Source organism: Bubalus bubalis, chromosome 8 (genome assembly GCF_019923935.1).
Source record: "Bubalus bubalis isolate 160015118507 breed Murrah chromosome 8, NDDB_SH_1, whole genome shotgun sequence".
Classification (NCBI taxonomy): Eukaryota; Metazoa; Chordata; class Mammalia; order Artiodactyla; family Bovidae; genus Bubalus; species Bubalus bubalis.
This window is the reverse complement of record NC_059164.1, coordinates 40,066,485-40,075,290: the sequence shown is the minus strand read 5'-3', so window position 1 is coordinate 40,075,290 and position 8,806 is coordinate 40,066,485. Positions and strand designations below refer to the sequence as shown.

Below are 8,806 nucleotides of genomic sequence, written 5' to 3'. Positions count from 1 at the left end.
TCACGTGATACAACTATACCAAAAGATTAACTTAAGCCAGAGTACCTTGGCAGTGCGTGACACTTTCCACATCGTTAAATGAGGCAAACCAAAAAGGACCACATTACTACTTAAACCAGGTACGAGAAAAACATACTAGAAAGTTTACCAAATACATATTTACATTTCAATGACTCACTTGGAAAACTTCCTGACAAAAGTTTGTAAATAAATATTTAATATTCATTACTGTTTTCTTTCAACTTAATCAAGCAAGAGAAATTCAAGCCTGTATCTATACTATGACAACAAATAGAAGCAAATTGATTGTGTATGATTGATCTGAATTCCTGTGCTTCATAAGCAAAGGAATTATCTGTTAAGGCGTAACAGGTTTTAACAGGAAAAGGATTAAGGGTTTTATTTTCCTCAATGGAGGGCCGAAATGAGCAAGATTTTTCAAGTTAACAGTTCACTTCATCTGGCTCAGGTGTCAGGGATCTATATTTATCTCGGTTTAGGCATCTGAAGTGCTGGAAGTCTCCGGATGTCAATGGCTTCACATGTCAGGATAACCTTAACGACAGACGAATGGTCAAGACCCTGAGCCTCATTTCTGAGTTCTCAGCTGTGGAAATCATGTGTTTATTTTCTGCATCTCCTCCTCCAACAGTCACTCTGAAGCCAGTTTTAAGATCCTACATCTGGGCAAGCAAGCTTCTCTAAAAGTTGGTGAGCACAATTATTTTTGTGTAGGGGTGTGGCCATAAATATCTTTGTAGTTGATGGACTATCATCAAGTAAACATTAATACTTGTTATTTCAAACTCCTTAAGAATCTAAATACTAACTGGTGTAATAATTTAGTTTATGATATTGTTTCAACAGAGTTATAAGCTTTTAACTAAATGGATAGACTTTTAGGACAAAGTTTTCATTTTCCACTAGTCTCTCAACTGATCCTATGAAATTTCCATTTATACATTCTCATATCTTTTATTTTCAAAGTATCAGAAAACTTAAACTAAGTATTTTTAAAAGCACAACTTTGGTGGAATTTTTTCTTCCTTAAGATTCTTAAGTTGATCTGTCATGTCCTGTTCTAAACTGATTTCTTATTTTATTTAAACTTTTTTGTGCTTTGTTTTAAAAATGTTACTCTTTTGAAAAGGATGCTCTCAAATTCCAACCAGTTCAATTTTCTGCTTACAAGTTGAAAAAACACGTTTTAATGAGATTAGAAGTTGAATGACCTTTGTTCATGGAACCTAAAAATGTTTTTTGGTGTTTTGTCAAGACTGACAAGTATATTTAAGAAATAATCTAAAAGACTCAATTCTCTTAACAAACTCTTAGAAGAAAAAAATATTTCCATAAATAAAATTACTGGTCACTAGTGATCATAGAAATTGTACTGACTGTTGGCACCAGATATTTGAGGGGAGGGAATTTTGTTTCATGGCAGAATTTTTGTTATATGGTGTATTTCATACTATGGCTATATAAGACTTATTCAGACAGGAAACTTAAGGATATGCTTAGAGACAAGTAAGTATATAATGATATACTTCTTTAGAGACAACTGCTGATACCAAAAAAGCAGTTCCATCTGACTCTATGCTTTGTTACAAAGTCTGAGAATGAAATGAACAGGCTTCTTTACATTTTAAAAGAGTCACCTTCCATAATTCTTTGGAGAATGGTCTCTTGGAGCCCTGCTGAATACAGGGGAAAGCACTCTGGACTGATACTTTTAAAAGTATTAACTTCTGTTCACTTCCTATGCAAGAACTCAGGTAGGATCTGGATCAGATGAAAAGAAACAAGCAACCTGTCCTGTTCTCAGGTATACCTGACTAAGTAAAAGAAGTAGGGTTTGTGGGACAATATATGAGACTCCTGCAATCCTGGCAAGGGGAAAGGAGAAATATTTTCAAAGGATGTACAATACAAACTGTAATTATTTGGAATTTGATCCTTTTGTAAAGGACAATGACGACTTTGCAATGAATTATTCTGAGAGTTACAGAAAGAAAGCAAACACCTGAGAATAATAAAAAGATTTTCACCTGGGGAAAAATGGTAGGCTCCCAAACTCAGAAGAATCATTGTTAGGCAAAAGAGGAAAAACAAAAAAGGAAAAAAATGGCTTTAAAATGCTAACAAATCAGTGGCAAAGACCATATAAGACTGCAGAGTGGACCAATCAAATGAAAGAATATGTTTTTTTTCTTGGAATGAAGAAATACATAATAATGTACTGCCCTTGAAGTGATTAGGGCTAATTTTGCTTTTAGCATAGATTGTTGGTTGAGATCACTAGCTAAGGAATTTAATATTCTTAGTATTTACAAACTAAACTTCACAGTTGAATTTTTTAAGGAAAAATTCACAAAATTTTAAAATGAAAAAGAAATGCTTTTAGATGAGAAGTATTTTTAATTGGTCAGTTGTTTATACATTGTTGATTGCTCTTTGGATGAAAATTGAAAAGCGTGCCATCACTTTACTGCTACTACTGCTAAGTCGCTTCAGTCGTGTCCGACTCTGTGCGACCCCATAGACGGAAGCCCACCAGGCTCCCTGGTCCCTGGGGTTCTCCAGGCAAGAACACTGGAGTGGGTTGCCATTTCCTTCTCCACTTTGCTACAACCTAAAAGCAGAGATCTGGAGTGGTGAGGAGGGAGGTGCTGGTGGAAGAGTGATGCTGTTTCCACACCAGGTTCCTGGAATCTGAAATCATGCCTAATCCAAAATGATTCTCTCAATCACAAACAATGAATTGTTTGTCAGGAAAAGGAAACAGTCTAAACTAGGATAAGTGTGCTGGGGATATAAAAAGAAATATAGTTTAGTAAAGAGTTTTAGTGTTTCGTGTGTTGCATGTTGAAGTATACATATTGACTAAGCCACTGGAAACTTTCTCTCCATTACGTCTGGCAAGTAATAAGTATGCCATTGGTTCCACAATGCACTTTCTAGTCATTTCTTTAAGGATCAGGGCAAGGTGAATTGAGCTTTGTGTCTTCTGACAAATTTAGTCTTCTGGAGAATAAATAACACTTTAAAATTAGGGCTTGATATTACATTGTTAAATAGTTTAAGATGTTTTGAAATATACCCAGAGACCTTTGTCACACACTGTCATCTCAAGGAGGAAATGAGAGAAAATTGGCAAACGTTCTAGAGGCGACATAGCAGACAGCTTGGCTGCGTTCACCAACGACTCCACAGTGAGCGCAAATAGAAGAGCATTGTGCATCCTTCAGTGCTTGTGAACTTTAAAAGTCGAGTGAGGACAGTTTTAAAAGTGATGAGTTTGATCTCAGTGTTGTTTCTCTTATTAAATCTTCCAAACTTCAATCTTACATTCCTCCCATCTTAATTTCCCCAAATTTCTTCCATTTCATTTAGCCTAAATCAAAAGGGAGGGATATTAATACTCATGAGAACACAGTCTAATTGAAATTCATTTGGAGGCTCACTTCGTTCTATGTAGAACTTCACTATTACTCTATTTGAAATGTAACAGGTGCTGTTATAAGGGGTCTTTTTTGTATCTCACTCTAGGAAGCTTTGGAAATAAAGAAATAAAAGGTTATTCAGTACAGTGGTCCCATCTCATGGACCCTAAATACAGTGTCTTCTCAGAGTAGGCATACACTTTAGTAAGTGGCATCTTTCCTACAAGTATTCTTACTTTGCTGCTAAGTCACTTCAGTCGTGTCCAACACTGTGGGACCCCATAGATGGCAGCCCACCAGGCTCCCCCGTCCCTGGGATTCTCCAGGCAAGAACATTGGAGTGGGTTGCCTTTTCCTTCTCCAATGCATGAAAGTGAAAAATGAAAGGGAAGACGCTCAGTCGTGTCTGACTCTTAGTGACCCCATGGACTGCAGCCCACCAGGCTCCTCCGTCCCTGGGATTTTCCAGGCAAGAGTACTGGAGTGGGGTGCCATCGCCTTCTCCAATTCTTACTTTGATGGGCAGAAACCTGTTTTGGTTGAATACATAATAGAGTCATCTTCTTTCAGATAAACTTATTTCTCGATGCATTTGTTGAAAAATATTTGAGCACTTACTGTGTGTCAGACATTGTTGTAAGCTACAGAAAACCTTATTAGACACCTTATTGTGCTGAACACTGGCAAGGATCCAGGATCTTTTTATTTTCAGGTGGTGGTTCTAAATTTTGTTTCTATGGAATGAAACCTATTGATGAAAGTGAAAAAAGAAAAACTTAAGTTAGTAAATGATGAAGACACAAGTTGAATTCTGTGGGTACTTTTGCCACCACTGACCCTTGCCAAACAGACCCCTTAAGGACCTATCAAGAGAAAATAGGCCAAACAAGTGACTTAAAAATAATACTATAGTTACAGGAGGAATAGAAGGAAGATACCAGAGTGAGCATCTTGCTGTTGCCATTATAAATGCATAATTGACTCTTAAAATTCTAGTAACTAACATATATAACACATGGAAATACCTCCAAAATATAATAACTGTAATGTGTGCTCTAAGGCTTGTTGTTATTGCTCAGTTGCTCAGTTGTGTCTGACTCTTTGTGACCCCACGAACCGTAGCATGCCAGGCTTCCCTGTCCTTCACTATCTCCCTGAATTTGCTCAAACTCATATCCACTGAGAGGATGATACCATTCAACCATGTCATCCTTTGTTGCCCCCTTATCCTCCCGTCCTCAATCTTTCCAAGCATCAGGGTATTTTGCAATGAGTCGGCTCTTTGTATCAGGTGGCCCAAGTATTGGAGCTTCAGCATCAGTCCTTCCAGTGAGTATTCAGGGTTGATAACCTTTAAGATTGACTGGTTTGATCTCCTTGCTATCCAAGGAACTCTCAAGAATCTTCTCCAGCACTACAGTTGAAAAGCATCAATACTTTGGTGCTCTGCCTTCTTTATGGTCCAACTCTCACATCCATACATGACTACTGGAAAAACCGTAGTTTTAACTAGATAGACCTTTGTCAGAAAAATGATGTCTCTGCTTTTTAGTACACTGGCTAGATTTGTCATAGCTTTTCTTCCAAGAAGCAAGCACCTTTTAATTTCATGGTTGCAGTCCGCAGTGTTTTTGGAGCCCAAGAAAATAAAGTCTGTCACTGTTTCCATTTTTCCCCATCTATTTGCCATGAAGTGATGGACTTGATGCTATGATCTTAGATTTTTGAATGTTGAGTTTTAAGCCAGCTTTTTCTCTCTCCTATTTTGCCTTCATCAAGAGGCACTTTAATTTCTCCTCACTTCCTGCCATTAGGGTGGTGTCCTCTGCATATCTGAGATTATTGATATTTCTCCTGACAATCTTGATCCAGCTTGTGCTTCATCCAGCCCAACATTCCTCATGATGTACTCTGCATATAAGTTAAATAAGTAGGGTGATGATATACAGTCTTAATGTACTCATTTCCCAATTTGGAACCAGTCCATTGTTCCATGTCTGGTTCTAACTGTTGCTTCTTGACTGGCATAAGGGTTTCTCAGGAGGCAAGTAAGGTGGTCTAGTAGTCCCATCTCTTTCAGAATTTTCCACAGTTTGTTGTGATCCACATAGTCAAAGGATTTAGCGTAATCAATGAAGCAAAAGTAAATGATTTTCTGGAATTCTTTTGCTTTTTCTATGATTCAACAGATGTTGGCAATTTGATCTCTAGTTCCTCTGCATTGTCTAAATACAACTTGTACTTTTGGAAGTTCTCAGTTCACATACTGTTGAAGTCTAGCTTGAAGGATTTTGAGTATTACCTCGCTAGCATGTGAAATGAGTGCAATTATGTGGTAGTTTGAACATTCTTTGGCATTGCCTTTCTTTGGTACTGGAATGAAAAGTGACATTTTCCAGTTCTGTGGCCACTGCTCAGTTTTCCAAATTTGCTGGCATATTGAGTGCAGCACTTTAACAGTATCATCTTTTAGGATTTTAAATAGTTCAACTGGAATTCCATCACCTCTACTAGTTTTGTTCATAGTAATGCTTCCTAAGGCCCACTTGACTTCACACTACAGGATGTCTGGCTCTAGGTGAGTGGCCACACCATCATGGTTATCTGGGTCATTAAGACCTTTTTTTGTATAGTTCTTTTGTGTATTCTTGCCACTTCTTCTTAATCCCTTTTGCTTCTGTGGGCCCTTCCTGTTTCTGTCCTTTATTATGCCCATCTTTGCATGAAATGTTCCCTTGACATATCTTATCTAGAGATCCCTAGTCTTTTCTAGTCTATTGTTTTTCTCTATTTCTTTTCATTGTTCACTTAAGAAGGCTTTCTTATGTTCCCTTTGGAGAGATAATCTTTGAAATATTTGGAATTCCAAAGCTATCCTTTGGAATTCTCCATCAACTGAGTATATTTTTGCCTTTCGCTTTACCTCTCACTCCTCTTCTTTTCTCCATGTCCATATCTTAGCTGTCTTATCTCAGACAACCTTTTGCCTTCTTGCATTTATTTTTCTGGGGGGATAGTTTTGGTCAACACCTCTGTATAGTGTTATGAACCTCTGTCCATAGTTCTTTTTTTTTTTTTTTTTTTTTTTTAGTTTCCCTAGAAATAACTTTATTTTTGAAAAGTAATATGGAATTATATGAAAGGCAGCAAGCATGTAATACTTGAATAAGACATTTTTCTTAAAAAAATTACACATAAGAAATTAAATGTATATGTTAGAAATTTTAACATTAACAGAATGCATTTAGAAACATTACCAAGAATACAATTTGTAGCCAAACCTTTTTTGGTTCCTACTAGTAATGCTTTTTTACCACTTAAGTATGAAGTGAACTCGCTCAGTCGTGTCCGAGTCTTTGCAACCCCGTGGACTGTAGCTGGCCAGGCTCCTCTGTCTGTGGGATTCTCCAGGCAAGAATACTGGAGTGGGTTGCCATTTCCTTCTCCATGTCCATAGTTCTTTAGGCACTCCATCTATCAGATCTAATCCCTTGAATCTATCTGTCATCTCCACTGCAAAATCATAAGGGATTTGATTTAAGTCATACCCAAATGGCTAGTGTTTTTTGTTACTTTATTCAATTTAAGCCTGAATTTTGTGATGAGAAACTGATGTTTTGAGTCACAGTCAGCTCCAGGTCTTGTTTTCACTAACTATATAGAACTTTTCCATCTTCAGCTACAAATGATATAATCAATCTGATTTTGGTATTGACCATCTGGTGATGTCCACATGTAGATTCATCTCTTGTGTTGCTGGAAGAGGTCTTTGCTATGATCAGTGCATTGTCTTGGCAGAACTCTGTTAGCCTTTGTCCTGCTTCTTCTTTGTACTCCAAGGCCAAACTTGCCTGTTACTCCAGGTATCTCTTGATTTTCTACTTTTTTATTCCAGTCCCCCATGATGAAAAGGACATCTTTTGTTAGTGTTAGTTCTAGAAGGCCTTGTAGGTCTTCGTATAATTGTTCAACTTCAGCTTCTTTGGCATCAGTGGTTGGGACATAGAATTGGATTACTGTGATGTTGAATGGTTTGCCTTGGAAACAAACCAGGATCATTCTGTCACTTTTGAGTCTGCACCTAATTACTGCATTTCAGACTCTTTTGTTGACTCTGAGGTCTACTCCATTTCTTCTAAGGAATTCTTGCCCACAGTAGTAGATATAATGGTCACCTGAATTAAATTTGCCCATTCCCATCCATTTTAGCTTAGCTTCCTAAATTTATTTCTGATTGAAGTATTTTTGTCTGCAGTGGGGGACAAATATAATCTAAATTGTAATTGGGTCTCTTGGCAGAAAGACTCTAGTTTGCATGGAAATATCTAGTTTTTATGAGCCCAGTCTTTAAGAGCTGCTTGGTCAAAAGTTACATCCAAGCAGACACGTAGACAGGGAATTCCAATGCATTGCCTTGAGCTGTGATAAGGCCAGTGCTCAGAGATACCAGCTCTGTTCTTTGATATAAGGCTTCTGTTTACAGACCTTTGCTATTATGTGGAGTCTGCACTTCTTGCTGGGCTGTGAACTCCATGAAGGCTGGGTTTCATTTGTGACTTAGTATCAGCAATATCCAGTGCTGGATACATAGTAAGCACTTAATAAGCAGATAGTACATATTTATTCAAAAATAGGTATAAATCTTTTATAACCCAAAAGGTTCACCTTCCAATGAGGTCTAAACTAGATCTTAAGAATTTTTAGTCATGTAAAACAATTTAAAATCTTTTATCTCCATTTCTTATGCTTAGCACTTTTAAAAAATATCCAACCTGACATAAATCTCTACCATAAAGTAATACATAGATGTGTGCAGTTTTGTGAGTGAGAAATTCTCAGGTAAGCAGTTTCATGGAATATTACCATCACCAGTACCACCCTCACCTTTCTCAGCATGTCTCTTTTGTTTTGTTTTTAACTCTCTCTCTGTGTGTAGGGTAGATCATCTATTAAAATTATAAAATTTAACAGAAATATTCTATGTTTCATGCTATGCTAAGTATGCAAATTCACAGACACTGATAATTTCTCAATGAACCAAATCCATGAAGCTCATTCATCTCACCCAATGCCATGAAAATCTTATCCTATTTCCCATTCTACGTGCAGAGCTTAGATATGTTTGCTTCTGTGTTCAGTCTCTTAGGTGTCTACAGTACATTTACCAAGTTTTTAGATAAAGCCAGTTCCACTTCTGGGTCCAATGGTCATTTTTAAGATTTGCTAAGAGATGGCTGGATGGCATCACCGACTCGATGGACAAGAGTTTGGGTAAACTCTGGGAGTTAGTGATGGACAGGGAAGCCTGGCGTGCTGCAATTCATGGGGTCACAAAGAGTCGGACACGACTGAGTGGCCGAACT

General features: G+C 37.5%; 1 protein-coding gene across 1 annotated transcript in view; it reads left to right on the top strand.

Annotated features, from left to right (window-relative positions):
- The first annotated feature begins 544 nt into the window (after window positions 1-544).
- Window positions 545-8,806, top strand: part of CD36 (CD36 molecule (thrombospondin receptor)) — a 93,987-nt gene continuing 85,725 nt past the window's right edge. The window contains exon 1 of the mRNA XM_044946365.2: window positions 545-711. The gene's annotated coding sequence lies outside the window, so the exon portion shown is untranslated. The remainder of the gene's footprint in view (window positions 712-8,806) is intronic.